The 13,615-nt window shown below is 50.7% G+C and overlaps 1 long non-coding RNA gene across 1 annotated transcript; it reads right to left on the reverse strand.

The window, feature by feature from the left end:
* Nucleotides 1–11,302: 11,302 nt before the first annotated feature.
* On the reverse strand, nt 11,303–13,615 carry LOC139702723 (uncharacterized). Its single transcript, XR_011705302.1, has 3 exons — nt 13,315–13,615; nt 12,842–13,056; nt 11,303–12,447 (listed from the first exon to the last, which is right to left on the reverse strand). It is a non-coding gene; the product is annotated as an uncharacterized lncRNA (long non-coding RNA).

Genomic DNA, 13,615 nt, shown 5'->3' on the forward strand with positions numbered 1-13,615 from the left:
GCAGTTTATCAAGCCTTCTGAATTTTCCTCTGTGAAAGGGGGGACTGAACATATCGACCATGTCATCTCTAGAGAGAGTTAAACGGATGACATGTGTTTCCAACCTTAGGCCAGCAGCCTTCACTGCTCCTTTTTCTGCACACGACAAGTAAAATTTACATGTAACTGTGTACACACCCACACACATGCACTAACATTCATAAAGCAACGCTTGCTTCTGTGCAGATGCACACTGACGTACTCTGTCTTATTAAAAATGCCTTTAGGACCACACCAAACGTGCTCACGGGCTCAAGAAGTATAAGCCACGTTTGTTGCTGTACTCTTTTCTTTTAGAGACTAACCTACACCACATTGTGCATAAAGATTGAGAAGTTTAAAATGTGCACAGACCATATAAAATAGTGTTATTTTAATACCTGAGTTGTCTTAGTGGGCAAGATTAGGGTGTTCAAATGTGAGATCAGGCAGAACTGAGCTTTGAAGTCAGACTGGCTACCTGGGTGCACTGACATGCTGCAAAGGTGTCCGCTGGACCTTCTGGGTTTGTCCTTGGTACCCATGTGGGACCCTGGCAAGGTTCATCCAGGGCAAAGCTCCCTGACACAGGTGGACGTGGGACATCAAGAGAGATGAAGGGGCTGGGGTTGTGGCTCAGCGGTAGAGCACTTGCCTAGCACGTGCAGGATCCTAGGTTCGATCCTCAGCACCGTATATAAAATAAAGGTATCATGTCCAACTAAAACTAAAAAATAAATATAAAAAAAAGTGAGAATGAAGGGAGCAGCCTTGGATGGGGCTTCAGGGTCATCAAACCCAGTCTTCCCTCTTTGTAGATGAAAAATTGTGGAAAGGAGCAGTGTGGTGAAGTCCCCTGACACCATAGGAAGTCGGAGGCACATCAGGGAGGCGCTCCTGGTGCGACTTGACCTGGTGCAACTTCACCTGGTGCAACTTCACCTGGCGTCCTCCTCACTCACTCCACCACACATCTGCTGTCCACTCACACCTATCGTGGACGCTCATCTGTAGCCACCACCCACCTCTTCTTGCTTGCTGTCATTTCTACACCTCTCTATTCTCCCATTTCCCTCCGTCTCATTCATTCATTCTTCCATCCCTCCATCCCTGCATTAATCAATCTATTGACCCACTGAACTGTTGACTAATTAGTCAATGCACTATGCATTCATCTGCCTGTGCACTGAATCCACATCTTTTATTCCTGTTGTCACCAACAGCCCTCCAAGATAGACCCAGGCGGTCAGCCCGGGATTCAAGTCTGTGTGGTCAGAGTTGTTTTCTCCGTGGCTACTTCTCAACACAAGAATGTATTGAGTGGAGATTTCTGAGTTTTGTTGGGTTTTTGCCTCCTTTATCACTTTTACTTTTAAATAAGGAAGAGAGAGGGGAACAATTCACAATTCACATCTGCAAAGCAACCTGTGGCTCTCGAGGCAGGCATTTCTTTACTTGTCACCTATATGTGCTCAGAGTGTGTCAGGTACTGGTGATGAGTCCGAGGTCTCTGGTACATATCTTCCATCCATCCTCCTTGCTGAGTTGATGCTAGTCATGCTGTTTCCATTGGCTCAAACTCTCATGGGGCCAAACTCAAATTTCTATACATCCAGTTGTTTTATTATTTTATAAATATTATTATTGTTATCATATTGTTACTGGGGATTGAACTCTGGGGCACTTTACCACTGAACCCTTTTTATTTTTTGAGACAGGGTTTCACTAAGTGGCTGAGGCTGGCCTCCAACTTCTGATCCTCTTGAATCCGCCTTCTCAAGTCTCCAGGCTTACAGGAGAGCACCACTTCCCCTTGGCTCCAGTTGTTTCAAATGCAGCCCAAGTAAGCAGATTTTTAGACAGTCGGAGCTTACCTGCTTTGCACCGCCCACAAAACCACATTCAACACCTGCAAGCCAAACCCTGAGGCTGGGAAAGACCCCAGGTCTTTGCCACCCTTTGGAGTTCTGGTCCACCCCCTTGCTGTCCCCTAGGCATCCGGAGGGACTTCCCTTCTGCAAACCCATCAAGGTTCATCCAAATAAACTCATAGTGCATTACCGCCACCTTGTGGCACATCCTTGTCCTTGACCAGAGCTGAAGTCCAGAGCACACTTGCCAGTCACTGTGCCGATTCTGGATCATGAGTCACGAATGTCATTCCCAGATCTCTCAGAGTGGCACCCTGACTGGCCATTGCTGGAAACAGGGTGCCCAGAGGAGGAGGAGGAGCACAGAGGTTCCTGCGGGCTGAGTCTACTACAGTCTCCCTACATGCCTGGTTCCACACCCAGCTCCCCGCTCAGGAGTCCATCTGGCCCTTTGGGCATCTGTCTCCATCAGCTCAGGCTGCAGCGACATGTCATAGACTGGGTGACCTGAAGAGCCGTTCTGGGGTGTGGGGAGGTACATGATGAAGTGTGGCTGGGCTTTGGTGAGGGGGGAGAGAGAGAGGGGGTGAGGGAGAGAGAGAGCCCCCAACTGTGGGAGGCCAACCTTATGGGTGACTGAGTTACACTCCCCAGCTGGGTGCTGAGGCGCTCAGTCACAGAAATGGGTGTGTCTTGCTACAGCCCCATGGGTGAAGCTATGCTCACCTGTCCCTTTGTAATATAACCCCTTGCCCTTCCATGGAAGTGCCTTGTGTGTGTCCCCTCCTCTTACTGTGCCCTTGGGTGTGGCCTACCCAGGTGTCAGTCAACCTGCTGACAGTGGACATCATGAAGATACTCAGCCCCCTGACACCTGACCCCTTGCCTCATTTGAATAGCTTCTCCTCAATAAAAGGGGTCAGCGCGTGCTATCGCTCTCTCTCTCTCTTTTCTGCGGACCCTTAAGGTCAGAGGAGCCATCACAGTGACCCCAAAGAAAAAGGTATTTGTGTCTTTTGTGTGGTTATTTCGTGCAGCCCAGTTAGCCCAGTTTGACTGGAGTGACCACTGAGCCTTTTAGTCGCGAGAACAGAAACCCGGCACCCAACCCTCTGGTGTGTCTTCCCCTTCTTCTAAGGATCCTAATCCCATCCTGGGGATCTACCCTCATGGCCTCATCCAAGCCAAATGGCCACCAAGGGCCCACCTCCTAATGCCATCACATGGGGGTCAGGGCTTTACCCTGCACTCAGCCCTTGACAGATCCGCTAGGCGATTGAGTATCCTTATTTATTTTTACAGATTTGTGGAAGTTTCCTGTCTCTGTCAGGGCTGGCTGCGTGATGGAATTCTGGAAACCGTATGCTCATCCAGATGCTCACAGGCTCCAACTGACTGGGTACAGTGGCACATTCCCGTAATCCCAGAAATTCAGGAGCGTGAGGCTGGAGGATCACAAGCTCAAGACCAGCCTCAGCAACTTAGCAAGGCCCTAAGTAACTTAGCGAGACCCTGGTTGAAAATAAAACAATAGAAGGGCTGAGGATGTGGCTCAGAGGTAAACCATCCCTGGGTTCAATCCCTGGTACCAAAAAGTAAAAACTAGGCTTCAACTGCCACTGATCCAGGAGGACCCTAACCGGCCTGTGTGATGCTCCCGGAACAGGAGTGGAGCCCAGCTTGCGAGCATTGGCTGCGAGACCATCTCCCGCCCACCTCCAGGGATCCTGTGTACAATAAGACATGCACACTCTGTCTTCAACCCCGGTTCCTGGCCCCTGGCATTGCCTGGGTGGTAGTGGGGGCAGGAGCATCTTTTGTGACTCACAAGGAGCCCCTTCAACTCTGCCCGAGTTTATGCTGAGGAGGTGACTTGGGGATGTGGAGAGGTTGCCAAAGGAAGCAACGGGGTGATTGGAAGGCTGAGACTTTCCACCTCATCCTCTGACCGGCAGGGAGGAGAGAGGGGCTGGGGGTGATCAGCCAATCAACCATGCCCATGCAATGCAGCCTCCATAAAGGCTCTGAATGATGGGTGCAGAACCCCCCCCACTGGCGAACACGTCCACGTGGGGCAACCCTGTGGTTGGGGACCTGTGCTGGGGAGCCTTCTGGACCATGTCTGCTGTCTCTCCAGCTGGGTTTCCTTTGCATCCTTCATAGCATCCTTTATAATAACTGGCCATAGTAAGTGGAGAACTTCCCTGCATTCCCCCAGCTGTTGTAGCAAATTCTCAAATATGAAGGGAGGTTGTGGCAGCACTTCTCCCCAGATCAGACAGCAGCATGGTAACTTAGGGACCCACTGTTGCAGCTGGCACCTGAGACGGGAGCAGCCTGCTGGGGGGGGTTGATCTGCGGGGGCGGGGTCTGGGCTAACTCCAGGTGTTAGTATCAGATTGGAATTGGACCTCTGGACACCCAGTGGTCTGCAGACTGTAGCTCACACATTTGGTATCAAGGTTCACAGGGAGCCGGCTCCTTGGACTGGTTGTTCTTTTTGCTCTTTAGGTAAATAATGCCTCACCTAAATCTAAAAGTGGCTTGTCTTATCCTCCCTGGTTGGATCAGTCAGCCCTGTCCTGGCTTCATCCGCCATGTGTGAGCTTGACAGCTGCATGTCCTCCTGGTCACACTGTTACCAGTGAACATCCTAGTAACCCATAGCTTGCTTTCTTCTACCAAACTGAACTTTAAGGGCCTGCTTTGGGCTTTTAGGCTACCTAATAAAATCTCCAAGTTTAGCTTTAAAAATTCAAGCCTCTGTAACCAAAAGGAGTCTAAGGATGAGAATTAGAATAGGATGTTCCTCCTTCACAGGTTTGGGAGAGGGGAGAGACAGAGAGAAGGGTGGGAAACAGAGAAAGGCCCAGAAGTGAGAACAAGAAGAAAGCTATTATTCTGTGCCATAAAACCAATTCAAGAGTCTCATTTGATAAGCCGATAACTGAGGATATTCAGAAGACTATAAATGTGTCATGTGCAGTCTGGGGATGTATGGCTATTTATTACGGTCACTCATGTGTTCTGTCCTCTGGTCCTATAAACCTGTCCTTTGAAGCTTTACTCGCACAGAATAACCTTGTAGGAGTCTGACGGCATCGGGACCCATACAGCATGGTGGCAGTAGCTTTCAAGGAGCAACCTGGTGCTGAGTGGGGGTCCTGGCCATGCCTTGTTGCCCTGGCAACGTGTTATAATTGATACCCCTGCCTTCCCAGGCGGCAGGAGCTGTGGAACCAATCAGTTCTGTGGCATCAGAAGGCGCTCATTAGCACCGTGTGCTGTTTTCCTCCCACACTTATGATGGAAAAGTTAAAAGCCAAGGAGACTAGATTTTGTACTTCGGCAAGAGTTTGAGAATCTGATTTAATTTCAGTTGCAGAATCTAACACCAGATCTGACAGAGACAAGGGTTGCCCCTGATTTGGGCCATGGTGAAGAACGGGGGGGGGGGGGGGGAATGTTAGAGACAAGGACACCATGGATGAGCCTCGGGAGGCTGTGGGAGAGCTGGTGAAGTGGTGTGGAGGTGGAGAAGGCCCGGCTGAAGAGAGGGTTCCTACAATGGCCTCTGAGGGAAGTTGGTCAAGCAAAAAATGGGTGGGAGGGGGTCACCAGGTAGAGGAAAGTGGACCGGGAGGGCCTGAGATGTGAAGGATGCGCGCACACACACACACACACACTTCCATTGAGCATCTTGACCGTTTTTAAGAGTGCCGCTCCCTGACCTGGATCACCGTGTTGTACAACCATCGCGACCAGCGTCTCGGGAACCCTAGGTCAGCCCGAAGCTCACGCAGCGCACAGCTACTCCTCGGTGTGCCCTCTGCCCGGCCCCTGGGCGCCCTTCTATCTCTGTCTCTGGATCTGACTCCACAGAGCCTCCTGCCCCAGAGCTGACCTCCAGGCTCACCCCTGTTGTGGCTGGCCTCGGAAGGCCCTGCCTTTTCCAGGTGGACTGGTATTCCCGGGTGTGGACGGGCCACATGCTGTAGGTCATCCGTCAGTCTGCCTGTGGTGCACAGCGTTGGCTGCTGGGGAGAAGGCTGCGTGCCTGTGGCCTGGCAGGGAGTCCCCCTTCTCCCGAGGAAGTCTGCTCAGCTCTGCAGGCTTAGCGTTCATGCTTGTTAAGGTGTCCAAGTGCGAGTGGCATGCCAGCGCCCTGCACACGCTCCTCTTCCCTCTGCCTGGGGTTTTGAAAGCAGAGATTCCGGAGGGTTTCCTGGAGACCCCAGAACAATGCATGGCTTTTCATTCCTGCCGTTAACTCTGCCTTCCAGAGGGTCCTTCTGCTAGCTCTGGGCCTTAGTCCGTTTTGTGTTTCTATGGCACAAGGCTACAGATTGGGTCGTTCCTAAAGAAAAGAAATTTATTTCTAGCAGCTTCGGTGGCTGGAAGTTCAAGAGAAGGAAGCAAAATCTGGCCAGGGCCTTCTTGCTGCAGTGCCCATGGTGGAAGGCAGAGGGTGGGAGAGGGCAGGAGAGGTGGGATGGAGTCTGGACACCCAGACCCCTGCCCTCAGGCCCCTCTGCCCAGCTGCGGTGCAGGTAAGCCTCCTAAAGCTGATCCTGGAGGACATGTGCAGACCTCACTGCAGGGACAGTTGTCCTTCTTGGCCACATGGAGATACACTTCTTTGCTCAAGTTCAGACCTTTTATTGCACAGCCACAGTTCCCTTTATGGAGCACCTATGGTATACTGGGCAAGTTGAGTTCTGAGGAAGTTGATTAAAATGAACTTCATATTCTGGCTCCAGATTCTTAAGCTGTAGGTATGGGCCATCTTGGCCACGACCGGATCCTCCCTCTGCCATGGTCCTTCTCCCTTCTTCTCACACCCTGCTCCTCACATGCCTCCTTCGCCTCTGGTTTCCCTGTTCTCCACCTCCTCCTCCCCTCCTGGCCTTGTGTGTTCAACCCCCTTTTTACCCACCCTCCTCTTCCTTCTTTTATCTGCTTCCCTTTCTTCAAGCCCAACACCCCCTCTCTCTTCAAGCTTCTGGCCCATTCCCCTCCTCACCCTATGTCTCCTATGATTTTATTCTATTTTAGGTACCAGGCATTGAACCCAGGGGTGCTTCGTCACTGAGCCACATCCTCCACCCTTTTCTATATCTCATTTAGAGACAGGGTCTCACGAGCTGCTTAGGGACTCGCTAAGTCACGGAGGCTGCCTTTGAACTTGCGATCCCCCTGCCTGCCTCCCAAGCTGCTGCTGGGATCACAGGTGTGGGCCCCCACCCCTCCCACTTTATACTGTTTTAAAGTAGATCTCAGTTATAAAATTTTATTATATTATTTCACCTATAAAGACTTCTACTTTTATTAATATATCTCTAGTGTTTACGTGTGATAAACACCTAATAAAATGAACAGTAACTTATCAAAATCATCTAACCTAGTCCCCAGTTGTCAAAAACATGCTACAAAGTTATTCTTAAACAAAAGCTATTCAAACACAGCTACCCTACATTTTGATGTTAAGGTGAAGGGTTTGAGATACATCTTTTTATTTTTATTTTTTTAGAGTTGTAGCAATATAGGTGATTTTTTTTTTAAAAAAATTAAGTTGTAGATAGACAAATATCTTTATTTTACTGATTTATTTTTATGTGGTGCTGAGGATTGAACCTAGAGCCTCACATGTGCAAGACAAGCTCTCTACCACTGAGCTGCAATCCCAGCCCCAGTACGGGTGATTTTGATGATGCTCATAAACTGGGACTGCAATCAAGTGCTCATTTGCTGTGTTAGCTCCTCCTCTTCCATCTTTTTTTTTCATTTTTGTACTGGGGGTTGAACATAGGAAGACCCCACCACGGAGCTACATCCTTTTTATTTTTACAGGGTCTTGCTAAGTTGCTGAGGCTGGCTTTGAACTTGCAACCCTCCTGCCTCAGCCTCCTGAGCAGCTGGGATCACAGATGTGGACCACCACAACCAGCTCTGTTAGTATCTTCCATGGCACCTGCACAGGACCAGCTTAGCACCTGTGGCAGAAGCCAGCAGCAGGCCTAAGGGAGAGGCTCATGCCCCTCATGGCACCGTGGTGGGGTACCGGGTTCAGGAAGTGGGTGTGGTGTCAGATATCTGGGAGGCATCCGCTCTCACACACTAAGTTTGGCGCCTTCTTTCACATAGGCTGGCCCAGAAGCCAGGGCCTCCTCCTCAGTTAGGGATGTCCTCGGCCCTCTGTCTCCACGAGTCCCACTTCTGCAGGTTCAACCAACCACGGGTGGAAAACAAAACAAAAGTGCGTGTGTGTGACAGGCCCAGGCTCTGTCTCTGCGGACACCCCCTGAACAGTGAGCGTGACAACCATTGATCAGCCCCTACGTTGTATCAGGTACTCACCTGCAGATCTGGGTATGTGTGTGGGGTGGGGTGTCCTGGGTCCAGTGTCCAAGGAACGGACGCGCAGCACACAATCGCAGCATGAAGTGAGTCACACAGTAGGTCTCAGTCTCCTGAGCACCTCGGGAGTGCCTAACTGCACCCACCTGTGCTTCCCCACCACAGAGCTGAGGCCTGCCAGCCGGGGCTGGGTCGTGGCAGGAAGACCGCTGCTGTCGGTTCCTTGTGACTCTCTCACTAAAGCAAACCTTACACAGTCCTTCCTCATGGCCACCAGGGGAATGGAGCTTTGGCAGGCCTTTGCTGTTGGCTGATAAATTCCAGAGCCTACGTTTAAAACGCACATCTTCAAAGTTAGCCAAAGAGACGTTAAGAAGAGGGAGAACATGTCCCCGTTTTCCTGATACTACATAAGGAGAAAGATTCTTCTGAGTCATAAGACTAATTTAAGGAATTGATTTGATAAGGTGTTGAGTTGAGAACGTTCCGGAGAATATCAATCTTGTTTTCTGGTGCAATATGGAGAACCACATGAATATTCATGACTGCCTCTGAAGTGTTCCCTTCTCTGTTCAAATGAATCTCTACACAGAAGCGTTGCTTGAATAAAAGGGTCTTGTTGGATTCTCAAGCCTTTAAAAATTGTTTGTACATCTTTTGAAAATAACTTTTCAAGAAACATCTGTCGTTGTAATTGGTTTTACTCCTTGATAATTTGTTGTTTTATTATTTTTCTGTAACCTCAAACAGTGAGATGAGTGAGCTTTATCAGGACAAAACAGCCTTGGGGCCTTTGCTCTTCTTCCAAATGCATGGTGGGAAGAAAGAATCAAGACTGGTGACTTATTTGATTTCCTATTTTAACATAGAAATCGAGAATTCTCTTCCTTACATCAACATACCTACCCAATGCAATGTTTAAACTTTATTTGAATCCCAATTAAAAAAAAAAAAACTGATAAAAAGAACATTTTAAAGCCATCCGGCAAATCTGAATTCTGACGGGCTATCAGCTGCTATCAAGGAAGCTCTGTGAACTTTCCTGGTGTGATATTGCTTGTGGTGGTGAGATTATTTTTAAAAATGGTTCTTATCTGATAAAGATAGCCATGCACCGGACTATTCTGAGGTGAGGAAGATGATTTCACAGAGGGATCACTAAACTTGAAGGGTGGCTTTTGTGATGTCCATAACAGTACAGCACCTCATCACAAGCTGGTCCCAGTCCATGTCACTCACCCGAGGGCTGCTCAGCCTGCTCCATGTCCCCTCAGGAAACGATGTTGCAGCACCCAGCAGCGGCCCCAGGACAAGGATGCGAGATCGAGTTGCACTCTTGGGAAGGAAGGAAGGACACTGGAGCGGATGGTGGGGCTCCGGAGGCCCCGCAGTGGGCCTGCTGGCAGGGACTGCTACTTCTGCTCTGGAGGCCAGCGCTGACTGCTCTTTGAGCCGTGTCCTCAGGGCCACAGCAGCTGAGGTGCCCACCTGCCCAAGGTGCTGCCTCCTGGCCCCTGATTGATGGGCAGGGCACCTCCACAGATGCTCTATTGCTGTCTTCCCCAGGGGCTGGGAATGTGGTCTCGGGTGTGCCCAGGAGGAGGGCAGAGGTGACCTCGGGGGTCAGGGAACAGGCAGTACAGGCTGGCAGCACAGGGGAGGGGAGGTCCCAGGCTGACTTCTTACACAGAGCCTCTGACTTCGACCCCCTTGACTCCCCATATAATTGTGGTAAAATGCACGTCACATAAAACTTACCATCTGCATGATTGTTCAACCCCGCCATCCCCAGTTGGAAACTCTGCCCCCATCGGTCAAGTCCACCCTGTCCACCACCGTCCACCTTTGTCCCCGTGACCCTGGAGGACTGGGAGCTCCAGGGGCGTGGGGTCACGTGGTCTTGGTGGGGTGGCAGGCCCCAGGTTCCTTCGTTTTCGATGCCATGTGGAGGGGCTGCGAGCTGCCCGTCCTCACCCGACTGTGGACAGCTGGGCAGGCCCACCTTTTGGCTCTGGTGAACAGCGCTGCTATGAGCAACAGAGTTTTCAAGACCCTGCCTTCAGTTAGTTTGGTTTACACCAGAAGCAGAGTTGCTGGGCCAGACCTGACTTAATCTCTAGCCTCCCAGCCGCAGGTGGGCAGGGGTGTGAACAGTGCTTCAGGGAGCGTCCGGCTGCGTGTTTATGTGAAAGTCCTTGCGGTTCCTTTTCACTTGGCTTTCTCCTCGTCCCACACCACTCCATGTGAAATTTCTAAAAGCTAAGAATTTTTAAACATGTGAAATGGTGAAAGTAGCATATTGATTCCAGCCCGTTTAGAAAGCACAAATAAGCAAATGGGAAAACATCGACCACAATCCCTCATCACTCAGAGAACAGTGTTCCAAGAGTATGTGATTACAGCCTTCCAGACTTTTCCAGGGCATGTCGGCCCCCGCCTGTTGGGATCCAGCATCCGTGTTCTCTGCGATCTGTCTGCACCACCCAGACGTGGGGCACGGCCTGCCTCCTCCCCTGGGTCTCTGCTGACAGCGTGATGCTCTGACCTTTCCTGTTGGAACTTCCGTCCCCTCCTCCACCCTCGCTTCCTTGGTGGTGTTCCTGAAAGTTCTCTCTCAGTCATCGGCTCTGCCCAGGGTGGCCAGAGTTGACATGTCACTTCTACTTGTGTCTTTTTGACCAGAAAACCTGACTGCGAGAAAGCTTTCTGAGCTGTCATCCTGGATTGTGTGTGTCCAGCTCTGTTCTGCCCTGCAGAGGAGGGGACAGTGGGTCTTGGTGTTCAACCAGCAGTTTTTCTCCTGTCCTCTGTGTGGATTCACGTCTGTGCCTCAGTGAGGGCCGTCTGGATTCCCTGTGTGTCCAGCCCCTGGGACAGGGTTGGGTGAGCAGGTATTTCCTGACTTTTGACTAGGAATCAGGCTTTGTGTGTTAGGGGATTAAAACCCTAAAGGGGTTACTGCCAATTCCAGAGGCAAAACGATATCGACTTCGATAGCAAATCTGAAGGAACATTCTCTTTTTTAAAAATATTTATTTATTTGGTTTAGGTGGACACAATATCTTTATTTTACATTTATGTGGTGCTGAGGATTGAACCCAGTGTCTTGTGCATGCTAGGCGAGCACTCTACCACTGGGCCACATCCCCAGACCAAAATGTTATTAGTTAATTTTTTTATATGGTGCTGAGGATCGAACCCAGTGCCTCACCAGTGCTAGATGAGCTCTCTACCACTGAGCCACAACCCCGCCCTGAAGGAACATTCTTGATCAAGGCATATGATCCGGGGATAAGTCTTGGGGGAGAGCAGGGCCATTTGGGGCTGGGGCCCAGGCTGGAGAGGCAACTGGAACTGGCGAGGCCTGTGGGGTGGGTAATGGGGCCAGTGGGTGAGTGAAACGCAAGCCCCGGGTTCCCTGCGTGCTGCGGCCGGGAGAGCTGCAGAATCACTCCCGCAGGCTCAGTCTGGGGTCACCATCCGACCTGCAGCTGTTTTATCCCTGGGGGTCTTGTGGCTGCCGTAAGGAAGGACCACAGCCTGGGTGGCTGGAACAGCATGATTGTGTTTTCTCTCAGTCCTGCTGACCAGAGGTCCAGGACCCAGGAGAGGACAGGGCTGGAGCTCCGAAGCTTCTCTCCTCCGCCTGCAGGTGGCGCTGTCCCCCTGCATCCCGCTATGCCTATCTGTCCCTTTGGAAGGACACCAGTGGGACTGGATTAGAGCCCACTCTAACGACCTCATTTGACCTGTTACCTCTTTTTAACACTTCTGCATTTTAAAGATCGTAAACCAACAAAGTACCATATATATTTATGGTGTGAAAGGGGGTATTATGATTCGTGAAGGTGACATGGAGTGATTGAATCAAGCTAATGACTACGTCTGTCAGCTTTTGTGGTGAGACCATTTGAAACTGACTCTCTTACTGACTCTCTTAGTGAATTTGAAATGTATGGCATCTTGTCATTTCTTGCTACACAGCAGATATCAAGGAAAAGCCTCCCACCCGGCTAACCGAGGCTTTGGCCTCTGGCCATCATCTCTTAGCCCCCCTCCCTCGCCCGCGCTGTGCCCCTTGGGAATCCCTGCTGGATTCTGGATTCCGTGAACGTGGCCCGGGAGGTAGCGTGTCCTCGGCAGCGGTGTTTCTCATGGCCCTAACGTCCTTCCTGCCCGCGGACTCCTGCGCAGGAGCTTGCTACAGAAAGCAGATGGAAAGGAAAGTCAAATGGTATCCTGGTGAACTGCCAGGCGCATCTCTATTCTGACATCAGAAATGATCCTCTTAAAAATTAGAGAGCATTATAGAGATGCACAGGAGCTGGGTTCATTTTGACAAAATCATACACGTATAGAATTTGATTTCAGTCCCTCCTCCCTCCCCTCCTCCCTCCCCCACCCTCCTTCCTCTATTGATCTTCCTTTCACTTGTTCATTTATTTATTTTTAATTGGGCTTTCTGCATCCCCTGTAGTATATTTACATATGCACATAGCATGGGTTGTTGGATTCATCCCACTCTCCCTCCCCTTTCCCGTCCCTCCTCCCTCCCTCTCGCTCTCCACATCAGTGTTTATAGCAGCATAACTCACAATGGCCAGACTGTGGACTCATCCCGGGTGCCCACCAACAGGTGAGTGGGTGAAGAAAACGTGGCTTAGATACACAATGGAGCTCCATCCAGCCATCAAGAAGAGTGAAATGACGTCCTTTGCTGGTAAATGGAAGGAACTGGAGCACGTCATGCTGAATGAAATAAGCCAGACTCAGGAAGTCAAGGTCCAACGTTTGCTCTCATGTGTGGAAGCTGGAGAGGAATAAGATGGGGGCAGAAGGGGGCATCATAAAGACACAGGGGACATCAGTAGAGTTGAAATAATCCTTACCTAATTTCAAATGAAAGTTTCAAGTGAATATGTTTTTTTATTTGTTTACGTATTTTATTTTTGTGGTACTGGGGATCGAACCCAAGGCCTCATGTGTGCTAGGCGAGCACTGTACCTCTGAGCCTCACGCCACCCGAAAGCAAAGCCAAAGCAAGTCCGCCTTGGCCTTCTGCACTCACCGGTGTGGCCTGTGGGTGGAAAGTCCCCTTGGGCTCTGTGAATCTTCCTGAGCGAGACGCCCTGACGGCCCGTGTGAGGGCAGGACGATTTAGCCGGCATCGAGTGGCTTCACGTGTGCAGAATGCCGGGTTCTCAAGAGCGAGGTGCCTGCACCTCCTCGGGACCAACTCTGCAGGCCCCAGTGCTAAGCTTTTGGGGGTTTCCTGTCGGAGGCCCGACGTGCGACTGAGGCCGAGCAGGGTTTGCTGTGAGTCAGGCCCTTGAAGGCGGGTGTGTGAGGACCGTGTTGAAATCAGCATG

Source organism: Marmota flaviventris, chromosome 18 (assembly GCF_047511675.1).
Source record: "Marmota flaviventris isolate mMarFla1 chromosome 18, mMarFla1.hap1, whole genome shotgun sequence".
Taxonomy (NCBI): Eukaryota; Metazoa; Chordata; class Mammalia; order Rodentia; family Sciuridae; genus Marmota; species Marmota flaviventris.